The 20,615-nt window shown below is 40.8% G+C and overlaps 1 long non-coding RNA gene across 1 annotated transcript; it reads right to left on the minus strand.

Moving 5' to 3' along the window:
* Window positions 1–1,284: 1,284 nt before the first annotated feature.
* LOC108433300 lies at window positions 1,285–5,272 on the minus strand. Its single transcript, XR_001858283.2, has 4 exons — window positions 5,186–5,272; window positions 2,152–2,323; window positions 1,926–1,968; window positions 1,285–1,828 (listed from the first exon to the last, which is right to left on the minus strand). It is a non-coding gene; the product is annotated as an uncharacterized LOC108433300 (long non-coding RNA).
* Between the last annotated feature and the right edge of the window lie 15,343 nt (window positions 5,273–20,615).

A 20,615-nucleotide genomic window follows, 5' to 3' on the forward strand; every position in this document is an offset into this window, starting at 1 on the left:
TTTGTTATTTCTTGTGTGCTCCTGGACTGATCTTCTGTTTTTTGTTATCTCTTACCTCTGTCTCTGTTTCTTCTTTTCTAGTTTCTGTCATTTTCTTTTACAAACCAACACATTTTAATAGAGAGCTCTAAATCCAGAAAAGGGTGTGTGGAAAATGCATTCAATTTTTAAAAATATTAATCTGTGTTATAATATGCAGAGGTGGACGAAGTACACAAACCATGTTCTTGAGTTAACGTAGAGACACCCAAGGTAAAATATCACTCCAGTAAAAGTAGAAGTTCCTCCCTTTAGACCTTCACTTGAGTAAAAGTACTAAAGTATGTACCTTCAAATGTACTTAAGTATGAAAGTAAAAGTACTAAAAGAGTAATTCTGGCTCTGATCTGGTCCTGTTATCATTTTTATAACCAGACTGGCTTCATGAACTCATTTCAGGTGAAAGTCCTCCAGCGTCTCTCTTGGTAAACCAGTCTTTTAATAGAACGTCATTAATTAGTGACGCTGACGTCTATTAAAATGATCAGAAGCACAAAACACTGAAGGTAAACAGTTTCCATCAGGGAGAACCGAGTGGCTCTGAAATCCCTTTTTACACACAAGCAAAGTTTCAGTTTCAGATTTATTTACAACTTAGTTCCAAGTTTAAGTTGAATAAAAACTGGCTTTAAACTCAGGATCACAGATGAGCTCCTTTACTATGTTGATCTGTAGGCGTCTGTTCATAAACATAAACCAGCCCAAACTCATTTACTATAAAATGAAATGGTGTTTGTAGAAATTCAGAAAAAAGCCGCGTCAGTCTCGACTGCATATGTGGACATATTTCTATATTGTGCTCTATTTACACAAAGTTAGGTTAGTTCATCATTTATGTTGAACAGACTCTCCCAAAGTTTTACGCTGCTGCGCTGACGTTGAACCGCGTGCTGCACTGGGTCGGTATGACCAACAGGTCAAAACCAGCTCTAAACAAAGTGACCGCTGGGCCCTGATTGGTGCTCTGGCTTTCCGCTTCTTTCGTTTTGACATGTTACGTTTTTATACACACAGAAACCAAAAGGAGCGGCAGATTTCTCAAAATGTAGGAGGAAAAAGTCGGATATTAGACTCTGAAATGTAGTGGAGTGAAAGGAAAAAGTCGCCCAGACTGGAGAAACTTCAGTACAGAAACGAATTACATTTACTCAGTTACTGTCCACCTCTGATAATATGCATCCAACACCAATAGAACAAAACTATGTATACAAAACACTAGAAAAAGCAAGATGCACAGCAAAACAATTAAGGGGGGGAAAGATGAAGTTTATTAGGAATTTGATTGAATAGGGGCAATTTAGCATGTCCAGTTGGCCTGACTGCATGTCTTTGGACTGTGGGAGGAAACCGGAGTGCCCGGAGAAAACCCACGCAGACACGGGGAGAACCTGCAAACTCCACACAGAAAGGATCCCAGTCGCCCAGGCCCTTCTTGCTGTGAGGCGACAGCGCTACCCACTGCGCCACCGTGCTGCCCGAAGAACAAGTAAATGAATATCTAATGAACTACTCTAGCTAACTTATTGAACTAAATTTTCAACTAAAACTAACTAATAAACAAGAAGTTTGATTGTCAAGACTAACAGTTAAGGGTTAATAGTAAAATTTAAATAGCCTAAGTCAAAGTCACCAAATCAATCAGTGAAAAATCCTAAATGCCATAAAAGTTGTAGCAGGCAGAGGGAGACATTGTACACGTCTTTAATCTGAGATGTTAAGTTCTTGAGGTTTAGGCTTTTCCCTTCCTTCCAAATCAGCAGCACAGCAAGCACCACAAGCACCGCTGCACCTAACAATGTGAAAACATGGCTTTAGTTTAGGGTTCTAACAAGTTGAACAGATTTCATATGCAAACATAAACACAATGCGAAGACAGTGTTGCGTACCCGCCAACAAAAGAAAGGGATGAGAAAACCATCCATCAGAGCCCTCGAGATCAGAATGTGTTCATGTCGAAGGAGAATTCAAAGAGAACTCAGTCAAAACTTGGTAGTCATTAATATTAATAATGTTATTAGAACGTTGCTAATAATAGAATTCCTTTCACATAAAAAGCTTGTTTTAAAGTCTGAATTCTGAATGTACTGTAATGTCTCAGAAAGCTGTTCTTACCTTGAAAGATAAACTTTTTTCTTCATTCTTACCCATTTTGTACTTTTTGTTTCACAAGTTGCCTGTATTGGCGAGCTTTTATAGTTCACTGGAAACCGCCCTTTCAAGTTAGATGGGCTGTACAACCAATCAAATAACCATACATGAAGAGACGGGTTTGTAGGCGGGTGAACTAAAGGGAGAAGAGAATCCGCCTTAAATCCTGACACGTCACAGCAATAATAATAAAAAAATAATGTACTTGTTTTTCAAACGGTTCACACACACACGCACGCACGGACACACACACACACACACACACACACACACACACACACACACACACACACACACACACACACACACACACAGGGCAGGTTCAGGGCTTTTTCCTGTCATAAACTCAGTTTGTGCTGTTTTGTGAAACATAAAAACATTGCATTTAGATATAAACATGACATGACTGTCAAAACGTTCCAGATTCCAGCCTGAACTGGGTGAGAGTGTGTTTAACAGAACAAACTGGCTCATCAGGTACTACCATCATCAAGCATCAGGACCTCCGTGTTCTCCAGCTTAACCTTCCTGGCACAGCAGAGTGGCGGCTGCATAGAGACACTTAGAACGGGTCTCAGTTCAGTTTATTTATTACTCTCTAAATTTACTGTCACTGAATGTTCTGACTAACATGTAACTCCGCCACTGGTCTGTGCAGCCAACTCTGGCGTCCTTCACGCTCTGTACTGTCACACCACTTTAATATTATTCTCAGTACAGCTCTCGTCAAAGTAAAGCAATTCAGGTAAATGGGACTCAAATCTCATCGATGGCAAAAAGCAATGAATGTGAATGTGGACTGTTCTAAGAACCTGGGATATGAATAAGGATTATGTTAGGTGCGTGGTTGGTCAGTGTAGTGGTTAACACCTTTGCCTTCTATGCTGTAGACTGGGGTTCAAGCACCCTACACTATACCAATAAGGGTCCTTGGGCAAGACTCCTAACACCACCTTGGCCTACCTGTGTAAAATGATCAAATTGTAAGTCGCTCTGGATAAGCGCATCAGCAAAATACCATAAATGTTATGATCTATTTAACCCCAATTAATTAACTGAGATAATAATAATCTAAATATATACAAAATCATGATTTACAGAGTATTTTTTATTGGATGGTGTCTGTCCCAAACCCTAACGGCCTAATAAACCCTAGTAATTGTTGAAAGATTTCGATTAATTATGAATTTAATTTTGAAAAAATGTATTCAAAAAGTGCTGAGGCACTGTGTCTCTGAGAGAAGCAAGATTTATTAGGGGCAAATCATAATCAGGGTCTAAACAATCCAGGGTAAAAGTGCCAACACAAAGAGATCGAGGGACGGACATAACGAAAAGGAACACAGACTAGACAACGGAGGCCAGAAGACACAACAACATACACAGACCAGCAACTAACAAAGGAAAACAGGACTTAAATAAAAGAACAGCAGGGGTTAACAAGATACAGGTGAATACAATCAAGAGCGGAGTCTAGAAACAAGGGGGCAGAACAGGGAAGAATCAAAACAAGGAAGCACGTGGACAAGACCAGAGGTAGACAAAATCACATGGAGGACTGGGAGGGGCCAATCGTGACACTGTCCATCATGGTGAGCAGTTAGATTCTATTGTTTCAATGTAAATTTGTTCCGAATCAGTGTATAACCTTTAGAATTGTCGCTACTGAAACGCATACAGTCCCCTCCACAAATACAGACACCCCTGGAAAAGATGAGTAGAAAAGGTCAAAGAAAGACATTCTGTTTTTGTTGAATTAGCAACAGAGGTCATTTTATTGTAAATAAAAAATCATTGTTTAGCATAAACTTTCACTGGGGTATATGGTTTCACTGGGTGTATGTCGTTGGTTAGTGTAGTGGATAACACCTCTGCCTTCTACGCTGTCGACTAGGGTTCAATCCCCCACCTGGGTAAGCACCCTACACTATACCAATTAGAGTCCTTGGGCAAGACTCCTAACACTACCTTTGCCTTCCTGTGTAAAATGATCAAATTGTAAGTCACTCTGGATAAGAGTGTCAGCCAAATGTAAGGTGTATATATATATATATATATATATATATATATATGAGGTGCCACAGATGTCAAATTCCATTATACTGTGCTCAAAACATCATACTCTGTACTGCATACTGCATGCTGCTCTTCATAGCTGTCACAGTCTCTCACAATGGCTTGCTTTTCTCCTATGGACAGCTCTCTGGTCTGCATGTTTTCAACAACAAATGCAGTCTTCACCGGCAAAACCCAGGGCTCAAACCACCTACCAGTCACATGTTCCAATATTGTTGCTCACGTGAAAAAAGGGTGGATTCAAACAAAAGGTGTCATGTTGTTCAACACATCTTGATGTATATATCGGCGGATAAAAAAACCGATATTCAGATCTGTCATCCCATGTTCATCTTTTGATCTCAAATCCAAATGCCTTCACTGTACAGCAAAGACCCAAAGAATTGGCCTTGTCATGCAATGCTTTCAGAAGAGACTGTATGTCTACACCCAGTTTCATCCAGCACACTTTCGGTTTTAGTGTACTTGAAACCTGTTGGATTCAGAGAAATAAGCCACCACAAGAAAGATTTTACAGCTTGGCCAAATATGAAATTTTATTCAGGTATACACTGAAGATATTTGGGTTTGAGATCAACCAATGCATATGAGATGATAGATCAGAATTCAAGCTTTTATTTCCAGATATTTATTTGTTGATGTTAAACAACTTAGAATATGTCTCCTATTGGTGGCTGACCCTCCTAATGTTAAGGTCAGCAGAAGTAAAAGAACAGATAGTATTAAAGTAAATACCACTTAACAGTTGGCTGCATATCTCTTACTTGCGATAACTGCATCAAGCCTGCAACCCACTGACATCACCAAGCTTTTGCATTGTTCTTTTGTGATCCTTCCCAGGCTTTTAATTCAGCTTCTTTCAGTTGTTTGTTTTTCACTTTCTCACTTCAGTTTTCTCTTTAGCTGGTAAGTTGCTGCTCACCTGTTCATCAAGTGGTAAACCTTCCACACCCTTCCACTGATGAAATCCTTTGCTGTGTTGGCAGAGTGTTTTGCCTTATTGTCTTGCTGCATGATGAAGTACTTCTTGATTAAAGGTATGCTGTGGAGGTTGTCAGTGTTTCTGTCATCAACTACTGTTGTTTTCCTTGGCTGTCCTGTTTGATGTCTGGTTGTTGGTACACCAGTAGATTCTTTCTTTTGTCAGGACATTCCAAGTTGTTGTCTGATGACTGACTGATTGGCTTCTGATAAATGGCTTGTTTCTTTCCTAAGAAAAAAAAACCTGCCAAATAATTGGCTTTGCCCTGCAATAATTTCAGAATAGAACTTATGTATACACCCAGCTTCATCCAGCACACTTTTGGTTTCAGTATACTTTGTTTAAATTGTTGGATTTACAGACGTTAGACTCCACCTGTACACGTGGCATTTTTCATTGGCTAGTGTAACGCAGTGGGCGATGATGAGGCGGACGCCTATGCGAAGAGAAGCGAGATTTATTAAGGGCAAATCCAATATCAGGGTCCAGACAGTCCAGGGTCAAGGAGCCAACATGGAGAGATTGAGGTACGGACATGACAAAAAGGAAAACAGATTAAACACAAGACGAAAGCCTGAAGATCAAACACCAAACAATACCGTACACTACTAAAAATACACTACAAAGACAAAGTTATTCTTTACAGCTCTCACAATGTTTCATAGTGTCTCACAATGGCTTGCTTTTCTCCTACGGACAGCTCTCTGGTCTTCATGTTGGTTTGTCCTTTTTAATGATAGTGGACATGAGGAAGGAGAGGAGACCTCATTGGCCACTTTTCATCCGGGAGCTCGAGGTGGAGAGGGTGAGCAGCTTTAAATACCTGGGTGTCCACATCAGTGAAGACCTCACATGGTCACTGAACACCAAGCAGCTAGTCAGAAAGGCTCAACAGCGGCTGTACTTCCTGAGGAGGCTGAGGAAGTTTGGGATGTCTCCGGTGATCCTCAGCAACTTCTACAACTGCGTCATTGAGAGCCTCCTGACCAGCTGCATCACCGTGTGGTACGGCAGCTTGACCGTGATGGATCGTAAATGCCTCTCTGCAGAACATTTACAACCATAGAGTCCAAAGGAAGGCTGCCTCCATCATCAAAGACCCCACCCACCCCCAGCACGGATTGTTCAAACCTCTGCCCTCAGGCCGGAGGTATAGGAGCATGATGTGCAAGACCTCCAGACTAAAGAACTCGTTGTTCCCCACCGCAATCAGAGTTCTGAATCAGAAATAACTATTCACACTTCGGTCTGCCAGACTTAGGTACAGTGTGATGTGTATCCCACTGGTAAAGAACTCTTTCCTCAGGAATAACCTGCACCTACTGCCACTTTAACTGTAGCACATGTTTACAATTGCACTATTGCACTTTACCACTCATTTCTGCTGCAGATAATCATGTTCCCGGCAAGGCACAGCACTATCCATTCATACCACTGTAATTTATACATTGCGTTATTTCTTGATTAATATATATGCTTGTATATATACTCTTTTGTATTTTTAATGCTATATTTGGCATTCTTAGTGAGGAGCAAAGTAAGCTTTTCATTGTATATGAATATACAGTATATTTCATTGTATATGTATATTTGCTGAATGAATGCTGAAATTCTGAGCTATCATCCTATATTCACCTTTTGATCTCAAATGCAAATGCCTTTGGTGTACAGCAAAGACAAAAGAATTGGCCTTGTCATGTAATATTTTAGATTTTACGTCGACACCCAGTTTCGCCCAATGCATTTTCATTTCAGTGTACTTGAAAACTGTTGGATTCAGAGAAGAAATATGCCACCTTCACATGAGGCATATTTGATTTGCTAGAAAGTTATTACAACCTGACTGGCCAAAAATGAACTTTTTTTGCTATATACTATATATCACCAAATTATTAGGTGAGTGGAAGTACAGGACCAGATAGAATTAAAGTAAATAACGCCTGACAGTTGGGCGCATATCCCTTACTTGCAAGAACTGCATCAAGCCTGCAACCTACTGACATCACCAGCATCATTGATTTGAGTGTATTGAAAACTGTTTCACAGAATTGAGACTTCACCTGTACACTTGGCATATATGATTTGCTAGAAAGTTAATACAGCCCAACTGGCCAAATAGGACAATTTTTCTTGCTATACACTGAAGACATTTGGATTTGAGATCAATGGATGAATATGAAATGATGGATTAGAATTGGATAACTAAGTAAGATGTCACCTTTACATGTGGCATATTTAATTAGCTAGAAAGTTATGACAACCTGACTGGCCATATATGAACTTTTTTTTGCTATATACTATAGACTACCACATTTTTTAGTTGAGTGGAAGTACAGGACCAGGTAGAATTAAAGTGAATAACACTTGGTAGTTGGCTTGATGCAGGCTTGAGTCAGTTCTTGCAAGCAAGGGATATGCTTGCAAGACCTGACTCAAGCCTGCATCAAGCCTGCAACCCACTGACATCACCAAACTGTTGCACTGCTCTTTTGTGATCCTTCCCAGGCTTTTAATGTAACTTTTTCAATTTGTTTTTAGGGGTTCTCACTTCATTCTTCTCTTTAGGTGGCAAATTGCTGCTCAACTAGGTTTAGGTCTGACAACTTGGTAAGTCTAAAACCTTCTTTGCTTTTCCGCTGATGTGATGGCAGTGTGTTTTGCCTTATTGTCTTGCTGCATGATGTACTTCCTCTTGATTAGAGGAACACTATGGAGGTTGTTGGTGACATCAACGACTGTTCTTTTTGGGGGTTTTCTTCACAGCTCTCACAATTTTTGTCATTTACTGCTGCTGTTTTCCTTGGTCATCCTGTTTGATGTCTGGTTGTCGGTACACCAGTGGATTCCCTCTTTTGTCAGGACATTCCAAATTGTTGTTTGCTATGCCCAGTGCTTGAGCAATGGCTCTGACTGATTGGCTTCTGATCAATTGCTTGCTTCTCTAATATAGACAGCTCTCTGGTCTTCATTACAGTTTAGCCTTTTCATCTAAAGCAGTCTTCACAGGCAAAACCCTCAAACCAAGAGTAGACATTCAGAGCTATTAATTTAAGCCATCAGTCTAACAGGGCTCACCTGGGCAATAAGAAAAACCAGTTGAAGATCTAACCTTGTCATGCAATACTTTTGGACTGTATGTCCACACCCAGTTTCATCCAGAATACTTTCTGTTTGAATGTACTTGAAAACTGCTGCATTCACAGAAGTAAGACTTCACCTGTACACGTGGCATATACAAGTTGCAGGAAAGTTTTTACAGCCTAACTGGCCAAATATGACCATCTTTTCTGCTATACAGTGGAGACATTTGAGTTTGAGCCCAACAGATGAATATGAGATCACAGATCAGTATTTCAGCTTTTATTTCTAAATATTTACATGTTGATGTTAAACGACTTAGAATATGGCTCCTTTGCTGGCAGACCACCTAATGTTTAGGTGAGCAGAAGTACAGGAACAGAATAGAATTAACGTAAATAACATTTGATATTTGGCTGCATATTCATTGCTTGCAATAACTGCATCGAGCCTGCAACCCACTGACATCACCAAACTGTTGCATTGTTCTTTTTTCTCTTTACAGGCCAGACCCAGGGGCTTAAACCAAGAGTAGATATTCAGATCTATTCATTGTTTAATCAGTCAATATAACAGGGCTCACCAAGGCAACAAGAAACACCTGCCAGGGACAAGCTCAAAGATTTTGGCTCACTTGCTCAAAATGGGTGATGTCAAACTAAAGGTGTTGTGAGTTGTTTAACACATCTGGGTGTAAATATCATTCTGATATGTCATCCATATATTCATCGTTTATTGCCAGATCCAAATATCTCCTGTGTGTAGAAAAAAACAAAAGAATTTGTCTTGCTGTGACGACCCCATTTGTGCTGGCTGAACAGTGCTGGGTAAGGCCAGGGTGTGGAGTTGGAGCTATACTGGCTACACCTTTGGACAATTGGGAGAGGAGCTATAAGAATGGCTTGAGGGTTGTGTTTAGGGCCACATGATGAGAGGACATCTTGTCCTGTGGTCTCCCTCTCTTTGTGTCCCTTTCTCTCTCTCACCCTTTTCCTATTGTAGGATTTTGGACCTCCCTTGGAGCTGAGAACACTGGTTATGTCCGGTTTGGAGTCGCCTTTATCCTTAATTTGACATCACTCAATCTTTCCCCTAGACAATCTTTCTTAACATTTTGATACTTAAAGCTTGAATAAAGATACTTATATTTTGTTACGTCTGTGGTCTCTCTCCTCTTATGTTGCTGTCGTAACACTGCGCAACATTTTGGAGACTGTATGTCTGAACCCAGTTTTATGTAGATCAGTTTCAGTGTGCTTGAAATCTGTTGGATTCACAGAAGTAAGACTCCATCCTAATGGAGTAGACATTGTGTATTTCATTGACTTCAAATTTTTACAGCATAAGTGGCCAAATATGTTTATTATGATGGTGACAGATGCTTTTTCTTTCATGTATTTTCTTCATGCACAGTCAGAAGCAAGCATTATTGTTAAAGCGTACCAATTGTTGTGGTAGAGCAACTGACTTATCAGGTACCATCTTTCATCAAGACTTAAGAACACTGTGATGATTGAGTACCGCTGATCTGTGTGATGCTTCCACATTGTTCCATACTTTCTTTTTCAGTTTACTTGAAAGTCAAAACAGCTATGGCATGTGCCCGTCCCCCGGGGCCCGATATTGGCTGTGAGAACTGGCAGGAAAACAGTGCACAATCTCAAAGTGAGGATGGCAAGGAGATAAGCACGAATGAGTGGGGGATGGAGTGCAAAGCCCAACAACGCTGAGGGATGCGAGTGACGGCGGGAGGAGGACGTCAGCCACCAGAGAGGGGAGGACGACAATGTTGGCCTATGAGAGGCACGAAGGTGGGATTCTGCATACCCTTGCTTTAGGTGTGTCCACGTCCATAACTTCCCTTTAAAGGAGAATATGAACCAGAAATGGGAGTCTGGATGGACTGGCATGCTAAAAAAGGCATTTGCCAAGTCAATCACAGAAAAATAAGTGGTTTTACTAGGCACCTGGGACAAGATGATATGGGGGTTGGGCACCTTGGGTGCCCTAGGGTGTATGATGGCATTTACTGCTTGTAAATCTTGCACAAATCTCCATTCTGGCCCACCCATCTTTTTTACTGGAAAGATTGGCGTTCTGACTGGTGAATCGGGGCAATCGGGGCAAAGAACAATAACTCTTGCCTCCAGGAGGGACTGGAAGACATGTGTTCTTCCTGCAGTCACTTCAGGTTTGAGTGGGTATTGTGCCTTTTTAGGTCTATAGTCAGATTTGGCTTGGACTACCATCAGCCCCACATCGTATTTCCCTTTGGCCCACAGCTTCTGTAGATTCTCAATAGTGATTTGAGGCGCTCTGATCCCTGCTACATCGTATAGCTGTACTAAAATAAATGCTGGGATTCCTGAAACATATGGCATTTTATATACCCCGGTGCTCTGACTCACTTGTACCTGATTTGTACCTGACTGGACCCGCATTCAGTCAGCCCCCGTCTGAACCCCGAGTAGTCTACACAATTCATGAAATGTTGGCTTAAAGCTCTCACAGAAACACCTAAGGTGATGGCAGAGCTCAGTCCCTCCTTCCTTCACATCTGGCACTTCTCTGAGTTCCGTGTACGTCCATGGTCGGTAAATGAGTCTGATTCCACTGTCCTGGCCCCCGAGCGGTACCTGGATCATGGGGAGTCGATAGTCCATTTCTTCCTCATCACTGTTGCCTCTTGCTATTCCTTGTGCAGAGGTGGAGGGGGAGAAGATGTCTTGAATCTGAATGCAGAATGATAGATAGAGCACAGGAGCACAGAACCAACAGCCTTTCCATAGTCTTTCTTAGCAATGTGTAAAGATGCGAGTGGTCAACATACTGACGACAAAAACCTTATGTTGCGTTTGTTTTTCTATTCTTAGTAATACTGTTACGAGCACATACAACAAGTCTACAGCCCGAGGATTTCTGTGTTACATTTGAAAACTGCACGCCGGCTCTTATTGTGCTGTTAGCATTCTCAGTCCAAGTGGGATTGAACTTTGGCGGAAGGATTGCTGCAGCTATTAGCTCAGGGTCCTCCATCATCCCACCAAAGCACTTTTGGACACTATCCTGAACGGTTCTGATGAGTGGCAGACACATCTTGGAGGAAGCTTCCATTATGAGCTTTGCTTGTAGCTGAAAGATCACAGGAAGGAAGTAGCCATCCCAATGTATGCATTTGTCTCAGACTGAAGGATGTTTAAAGCCTTCACCACAGGCTTCATGGCAATGCGATACTCGTTCAAGAAGGCAATTTCGGGTTGGACTCGGCCTGTACAGCACGCAGTAAATGTTTAGAGGTATGTTTGCAGGAATCCTTTAATATGACAAGTTCCAGTAAGTAAAAGAGACTTTTGAAACACATGCTTTATTCATTAACACTAATGCAAGGTGGGAAATTAACACCCATCACCAACCAACCGTCTTCCCCTTCCTGCTGCAAGACCCGTAAGATTCTCTCTACAGCCATACGGAGCTCCACTGAGTTTTGCATTCATCTTCAACAATTTCTGCAGCTATATATGACCGGCCTGTTTTGTTCCACAACGCTGGGCATTTTCCAAAGGCTCCACGGGATAGTCATTTGTATGTACCATTCTTTTCTTCTGTCGTGGCAACTAAATTTAACAGGTGGGCTGTGCATCTTTGATGTTGGGGAAGCTGGTATTCAAGACCACTGTCTTCTTCCAAGATGCTGAATGTGTCCAGCTAGTCTGTCTGGAGCTCTTCAGAAAAATCTTCCTCCAACTCTGCCTCCTCAGACGGATCCTGACCGCCAAACACACTGGATGCCTTAATAAAGCTCGAACTGCTGTCAGTCGTGGTTCTCAGCACCTTATCCCTTATCTTGTACTGTGAGTGGGCACCTGCTAGAACATCAAAGGTGCGGGACCCTCTCAACCTCTTGCAGGGAAGTGCAGCAGATGGTCTTTTCAATGTTTCTTCATCTATTCGATGAGCAGTGACACCAGTATAACTTCTGTGGTGAGCTGTCCAGCAATCAGTGGTGGTGGCAACATGGGTAACTGTTCTAAGATGTGATATTACATTTGCCTTCATTTGAGTTGCAGCTTCCTGTGTTTTAGTTTGAAGAGCAGGTCTAGAAAGGACCTTGCGTTGAGGATTCAGACAAGAAATACCAAATTAGACAGAGTTACCAGCAGTTACTGTAATTCAGATTTAGAGCTCCTTAATATAATAATATATTAATAATGTAATATTATTCATATATATAATAATAATAATAATCACGGCTATAATAATAGTAAAAACTATATAATAATAATATAAACATTACATCTATAATAATAATAATAACAACAACTAGAATAATACTGCTAGTAATAACAACAATAATTATAATAAAAACAATATAATAATAATAATAATAAATAACATCTATAATAATGTATTAATTAATCTATTATTATTATTAATAATAATACTAATATAATAACCAATAATACTAATTATACCACACTACTAATAATAATATCTATATAATTATAACTACATAACACCAATAATAATAACAATAATAATAATAATAATAATAATAATAATAATAACTTTTAGGCACTCCCAGCTAAATATATAGCTAGCATATCTAGCAACATACTATCATAGCGCAGCCAGTACAATATAAAATATAATCTGAGAGATTAAACTGAGTTAGTGGGTTTGGTCTGGTTTGTTCTGTATGTTATTATATATCATATTTCAATGCAGAACCTTTGTAAGTATCATTCAAGCATTCTGTGAGTGTGTGATGTGAGAAATCATGCTGAGCCTGAAATGAAGCAGAGACCAATAAAATCAGTCTATTAGCAAATTTATTAGAGAGCACATCAAAAACAAAGGCGCTGCGTCACGTCATAAACCATAGAGATTCATTCATTTCTGCCTTTATTTCAGTGCATCCCTATTAAACTGCTGTTATGTGGACGCTTCAGAACGTTATGAGTGAAGTAATCCACACAAGCCCAGGCCGCCTCCTGGATCAGCTTCTGAAAGGCAGCGGACAGAACTTCTCTTGTTTCAGGTGTCAGTTGGCAGATGTCGCTTAGTTGCCCAGGACTCCGGCTCAGGACCCCCGCCATCAGACCTCCAGCAACAGCACCTGACAATTTACACCCAGAGTTCAGAGCTCAGAGTTTAAATACAGTGATTTTATATGTAAACATGCACACGGCTCCAAAATCTGAGCTGCACACCTCCACTAAAACCTCCAGAGCCCCCAAAATACCAGCCAACCGTGCCCCCGATGACTGCTCCCTTTACAGGATTCATCACTGCTTCCTTCAGTTCTTCTCTTTCTGCAACGACACAGAACATATGAGAGAGACAAAGAGAGAGAGAGAGAGAGAGAGAGAGAAAGGCTGATGTGGACAGAGAGGAGATGTGCAGAGCATTGACTCATAACGGCATTATATTCTACATTATTGGCATCATATCTCCTTTTTCTCACTTTTCTTCCCCTCCTGTCACAGTTCCTTCTTATTTGAGTTTTTCTTTTTTATTAGTCTGTTTATCAGACACAGCCAGCATCGCTGCACATGGTGTTAATGAACAAATCATCATATTAAATGAACAGTAAGCACCGCGCACTCATTAATATTAAGTCATTATTATGAAGATGATGATCTTCCAGAAGCTCCTACAGTGACCTGAGCTGAGCTCTGTCTGAACATGGATGGAGAGCTAGAGAGGGGAGATGTGTATATATCCACACCTTCATAAACTAAACTAAAAAGGACTTTTGAGGAGTTCGTTACTTACAGGAAGAAAACCAGCTGTAAGAAAACGAGGAGCCTTTTTATCAAATGGTCAAATTTGAGTTTTATTCCTGGTTTTGATGGCAATAATACAAGTTAACCGCGTTTCTTACTTTTATAAACGTGAACCAAAGTCTTTTTTCCTGAATGTGTCCAGTGGCTGAATCATCAGAGAGCCAATTTATTAAAGCTGAATATCTGAGTTTGTGTTCAGACTTTGGAGGGTCTGGAATCTGGTTAAGGAGTAGAGCAGAGTCCAGACCCTCCTTTCACTCCTTTCTCTCTTATTTTAGTCTTTCTCTGGTTTTAATTGCGCTCTCGTGTTTTACTGCTAACAGAGTCGCTCAGAGTAAATAGATCTGGATAAAGTCTCCACCTGATTAGAGACGCAGCGATTACACCGAAAAATATTCTTTTTTTACATACAAAGCTTTTTCTGAAGTTCTGAACCCCTGGATGTAGCACAATGTCCTGTAAAGATGGTCTTACCTTGCTTGGTGTCGTTGCGATCTGAACGTGTTTGCTGCAAATGCAGCTTTTAAAGGGGGTCTGACATGGCTGGTAACTTCCTTCATATTGCATATGGTTTTGTCTATACCACAATGTGGTCACACAGCTGTTTGTCATTTTTTACCCACAAGCTGTGTTGGGCTAATCGACACACACGTGTTACTGCACAACATGTGTTGATTGTGTCCTAGACACTGATTTGAATAAAACAACCTTTTCTTTCAATTATAAACGAGGAAAACTGATGATAAAATTGCCATTTATTTACATATTTTATTTTCTTACAACACATTCCCTGAAAATGGAATAAAAACGCGCTCACGTTTGTCTTTTTACATGTCGTTCATACCTTCTCAACTTACACTCTTATCTTGGAGCTTGTCACTGCTGAAAGCTACCAATATGTCAAGAACCCTAAAATCAGCAGCATAATCTAAACTGATCATTTCATAGTCTTTTGTTCGCCTCACTGTAAAAAAAAATCATACATTTTATGAAGAGTGGGTTTTGACATAATTGTGTGGCGTTACATGATTTTACAGGACACACTGTGCAAATAATACTGCATGCTCAATTAGCTTATGTTCAATTAAGCCCAAGCCTAAATGCTTCAACAGTGAGTTAATGCAAAAAGGTTCACATGCGTGATGCTTGTTTTATTGTTAGTCATCCGTACCCTGCTGACAAGGAAGCTCTAGCAAAGAGCATCATTTTACACCTTTGCTTTTATTTAGGAAGGAAACGTTTTTTTGTGGTATATGCAAAAAAAGGAAAAGGAAAAAGGAGATGAAAGGTGACCAGCACCTATAAAAGTTGTCCACTGAACCCCTCAAACTAAACTTGATCTTCTCGAGGCGCAAAAAGAAACCATCTTTTAGCCAGAGGGAATGAGAGGGAGGAGAGCGAGACCTCCAGCTTATAAGAATTCGCCCTGCCAATAACAGAGCAAAAGCTATAGATTCCAATTCTCGAGAATTCAACCGAGTACTGCCGATGTAAATACTAAAAAGAGCTAGTAGAGGGCTCAGATGTTTATTAAAGACTGTTGAAAGTGTAGAGTATACAGAATCCCAGAATCTCCCCAGTTTGAGACAAGACCAAAACATATGAGAGAGGGTCGCCGGGTCCTCGTCGCAGCGGGGACAGGTTGGCTTAACCTCCGGATAGATTTGTGCTAATTTAGCAATGCATAGATGAGCTCTATGAACAGTTGCATTATGTTTAGTCTTGCAGAAGAGGATGAAGAGTTAACTCTAGCCAAAGCTTCAGTCCACCATCTCTCGTCCATCTCAAGTCCTAACTTCGCTTCCCATTTAGTCTTGGCACCAGGAATCTTTACTTTATGAAAAGACAAGATCTTATGATAAAAAAAATAGAAATAAGCTTTCCCTCAGTAAAAAAAAGTGCAGTAAAAAAGTCCTCCCATGGGAGAGCAGGGGGGCATTTCCGGAAACATGGGAAAAAGGGATTGTGCACAAAGTATGGGAGGAGAGGAATAAACCAAGGCGCGAATAGAAGACGAGTGACCGAACCGAAGCTAACGGGACAGACAGCAACTCATACAGTTAATAAGACCCATTACAGCCTAAAGCCGGAGCGCTAAGCTCAACCACCCAACAGAAACAGTACACTGTTAAAAAAAAGAAAGTTCAGCAAACTTAAAAAAAAGAGTCAACTTATTACAAGTGTTTTTGAGTAAATTGAACTTTTCGCTCAAAAGTCTGCCCAACTCAAAATAAAGTTAAATTACGAGTTCATTTAACTTAAAATATTTTGTCCATAGAATGAATTACAGGACAAAGCAATGTTAGTTGGGAAAAAGCAAAAGCTCCAGATGGTTAACTTAATATTTTAAAACAAAAGCAATAAAGTAATATAGTATATGTTTAGTAATAAATAACACAATTCAACAAGATGAACATTAAACATTTATTAAAAAGTATTAAAACATTTAGTAAAGACGTTTTCTCCAAACTATTCTTTTAATGGAAAAATGGGGTAAAATGATAATAGAAATAAGAACGTGGACTGGCCAGAGTAACGCCAAATTCACCTTTGGACTGAACTATTCTTTAAACTACTGTTTAGTCATTTTCACATGGGGTCCAATTAAACAAAATAAAAAGTAAATAAAAATAAATTGGCATGTGTTCAATTGTACATACTCAACAAATTCAGAATAAGAACTGTAAAATCTGCTAGATAAAATTCAGCATACAACTTCATTACACTAAACCTTTCATTAAAGGAATAGTTTGGTGAATAAAAATACCCACAATGCAACCAAGCTGCACAGACAGCAACCTGGTTGCACACAAAGCTCAGTCTGAAAAGCCACAGTTAATAATAACTGGGCAATCATTTATTTCAACAAATCCACAGATGGACTCAGATTCATTTTCAGTCTAGGTGCCTTCACGCATTAACAATGAAGTTTGCTTGTTGAAAAATTTTTGGACATACAGTGTATCACAAAAGTGAGTACCCCCCTCACATTCCTGCTGATATTTTATCTTTTGATGGGACAACACTGACAAAATGACACTTTGACACAATGAAAAGTCGTCTGTGTGCAGCTTATATAACAGTGTAAATTTATTCTTCCCTCAAAATAACTCAATATACAGCCATTAGTGTCTAAACCACCGGCAATAAAAGTGAGTACACCCCTAAGAGACTACACCCCTAAATGTCCAAATTGAGCACTGCTTGTCATTTTCCCTCCAAAATGTCATGTGACTCGTTAGTGTTACTAGGTCTCAGGTGTGCATAGGGAGCAGGTGTGTTCATATCTGTAGTACAGCTCTCACACTCTCTCATACTGGTCACTGAAAGTTCCAACGTGGCACCTCATGGCAAAGAACTCTCTGAGGATCTTAAAAGATGAATTGTTGTGCTACATGAAGATGGCCAAGGCTACAAGAAGATTGCCAACACCCTGAAACTGAGCTGCAGCACAGCAGCCAAGATCATCCAGCGTTTTAAAAGAGCAGGGTCCACTCAGAACAGACCTCGTGTTGGTCGTCCAAAGAAGCTGAGTGCACGTGCTCAGCGTCACATCCAAATGCTGTCTTTGAAAGATAGGCGCAGGAGTGCTGTCAGCATTGCTGCAGAGATTGAAGAGGTGGGCGGGGTCGCCTGTCACTGCTCAGACCATACGCCGCACACTACATCAAATTGGTCTGCATGGCTGTCACCCCAGAAGGAAGCCTCTTCTGAAGTCTGTACACAAGAAAGCCCGCAAACAGTTTGCTGAAGACATGTCAACAAAGGACATGGATTACTGGAACCATGTCCTTTGGTCTGATGAGACCAAGATTAATTTGTTTGGTTCAGATGGTCTCAAGCATGTGTGGTGGCAATCAGGTGAGGTGTACAAAGATAAGTGTGTCATGCCTACAGTCAAGCATGGTGGTGGGAATGTCATGGTCTGGGGCTGCATGAGTGCAGCAGGTGTTGGGGAGTTACATTTCGTTGAGGGACACATGAACTCCAATGTGTACTGTGAAATACTGAAGCAGAGCATGATCCCCTCCCTCCGGAAACTGGGTCGCAGGGCAGTGTTTCAGCATGATAATGACCTCAAACACACCTCTAAGATGACCACTGCTTTATTGAAGAGGCTGAGGGTAAAGGTGATGGACTGGCAAAGCATGTCTCCAGACCTAAACCCAATAGAACATCTTTGGGGCATCCTCAAGCGGAAGGTGGAGGCATGCAAAGTCTTGAATATCCACCAGCTCCGTGATGTCACTATGGAGGAGTGGAAAAGCATTCCAGTGGCAACCTGTGAAGCTCTGGTAAACTCCATGCCCAGGAGAGTTAAGGCAGTTCTGGAAAATAATGGTGGCCACACAAAACAGTGACACTTCAGGAGCTGTCTCTTAGGGATGTACTCACTTTTGTTGCCAGTGGTTTAGACACTAATGGCTGTATATTGAGTTATTTTGAGGGAAGAATAAATTTACACTGTTATATAAGCTGCACAGAGACGACTTTTCATTGTGTCAAAGTGTCATTTTGTCAGTGTTGTCCCATGAAAAGATAAACTTAAATATCTCAGAAATGTGAGGGATTTACTTACTTTTGTGATACACTGTATATTTTTTGAGAACATATTTATTAGAGAGCACATCAAAAACAAAGGCCCTGCGTCACGTCATAAACCACACAGATACATTCACTTCTGCCTTTATTTCAGTACTTTGGCCAGTCCTTTTTGCTTGACCATTGTTTTCAGTAAAGACAGGATCTATTAAACTGCTGTTATGTGGAAGCTTCAGAACGTTATGAGTGAAGTAATCCACACAAGCCCAGGCCGCCTCCTGGATCAGCTTCTGAAAGGCAGCGGACAGAACTTTTCTTGTTTCAGGTGTCAGTTGGCAGATGTCGCTTAGTTGCTCAGGACTCCGGCTCAGGACCCCCGCCATCAGACCCCCAGCAACAGCACCTGACAATTTACACCCAGAGTTCAGAGCTCAGAGTTTAAATACAGTGATTTAAACATACAGTGTTCAAATCTGAGCTACACACCTCCACTAAAACCTCCAGAGCCCCCAAAATACCAGCCAGCCGTGCCCCCGATGATTGCCCCCTTTAGAGCGTCCATCGCTGATTCCTTCAGTTCTTCTCTTTCTGCAAGACATAGAACATCTGCATGATTTCATTTGTGGATGATGTGACTGTAAAACAGGCTCCTGTAAAACGTGTTGATCCTCAACAGAAATTAAAGCTGCACTATGGAAGTTTTGCTGCCTCTGGAATTGCAATGTGTGGAAGAGTGTTCTATGGTTGGTGCATTTTGTTGATATGTAAATCCTCATATTTCATAAAAAGTAGAAGTAGGACTTGCACATTTTACAGGTTAATAAAGAAATCTGAGGAGGAGGAGGAGGAGGATGATGATGATCTCCTACAACAGTCCTACAGTGAACTGGGCTGAGCTCTATCTGCGGGGCTGTAAGTACTATGTGTGAAGACGTTTCGGGACCAATGTTAAGGCTGTGCGGGTGAAGCAGCGGAGTGCCAAGCGCCGCACTGAAGGGCAGCACAGTGTTTAGAGAATAGACATGCAGCAAAATACACTAAATAAGCCATGAAAATCGATGCAAATGAAACAGAAAACTGAATACAAACAGAAAAATTGATGAAAGGCTCTTTAAACACAGATTTCCCGGTTGGTCCAGCAGGCTTGACAGTTTTTCCTCATCACAAGTCAGAATCCCGTCCAGGACAAACAAACATACCATGTAAATTCATAAATCATAGTGTTGTCTAACAGACCGACTGATGTGACCATTTATCCATCTGGAAACAGGCAGTGGTGGACAGTAACTGAGTAAATGTGATTAGTTTCTGTTAGTTCCTTTGCACAATTCGAGCTCTTGTTGAGGAGTGAGCGGCGGATTCAAAACCGAAGACTTTTTCGCGTCTTCTGCTAAAATAAACGTGTTGGTCTAGATCTGAAAAAAAAAAAAACACGACCTGAACTACGGCGGATTTCCGGCCTCTGGTCGCAGAAGAGTGTGCTGTAATGTGGGTGGATTTTGTCTCTATGTGAATCATCACATCAAACAGAAAATATCTGAGCGTTCCACCAACCACAAGTTTATCATGCAGGTTTTAACTGGTAAGTTTATTTATTATTGAAATTACACGTTGAAAGCTATTAAATGAAGCAACAGTTTTACACTGATTTTATTTCTTTTACCCCCCCTCTCTCTTTCTCTCTTTTTCTCTCTCTTTCTCTATCTCTTTCCTTCTTTCTCTCTTTCTCTCTCTCTCTTTCCTTCTCTCTCTCTCCCTCTGTCTCTCTCTCTCTCTCTCTCTCTCTGCCTCTGTCTCTGCCTCTGTCTCTGTCTCTCTCTCGCTCTCCCTCACACACTTTTAACACATTGTAACGGGATGTGGTAAACAATGAAGTGTTGAAGTCTCTCTCTCTCTCTCTCTCTCTCTGTCTCTCCCTCTGTCTCTGTCTCTCTCTCTCTGTCTGTCTTTCTGTCTCTGTCTCT

This window comes from Pygocentrus nattereri, chromosome 10 (assembly GCF_015220715.1).
Source record: "Pygocentrus nattereri isolate fPygNat1 chromosome 10, fPygNat1.pri, whole genome shotgun sequence".
NCBI classification, from domain to species: Eukaryota; Metazoa; Chordata; class Actinopteri; order Characiformes; family Serrasalmidae; genus Pygocentrus; species Pygocentrus nattereri.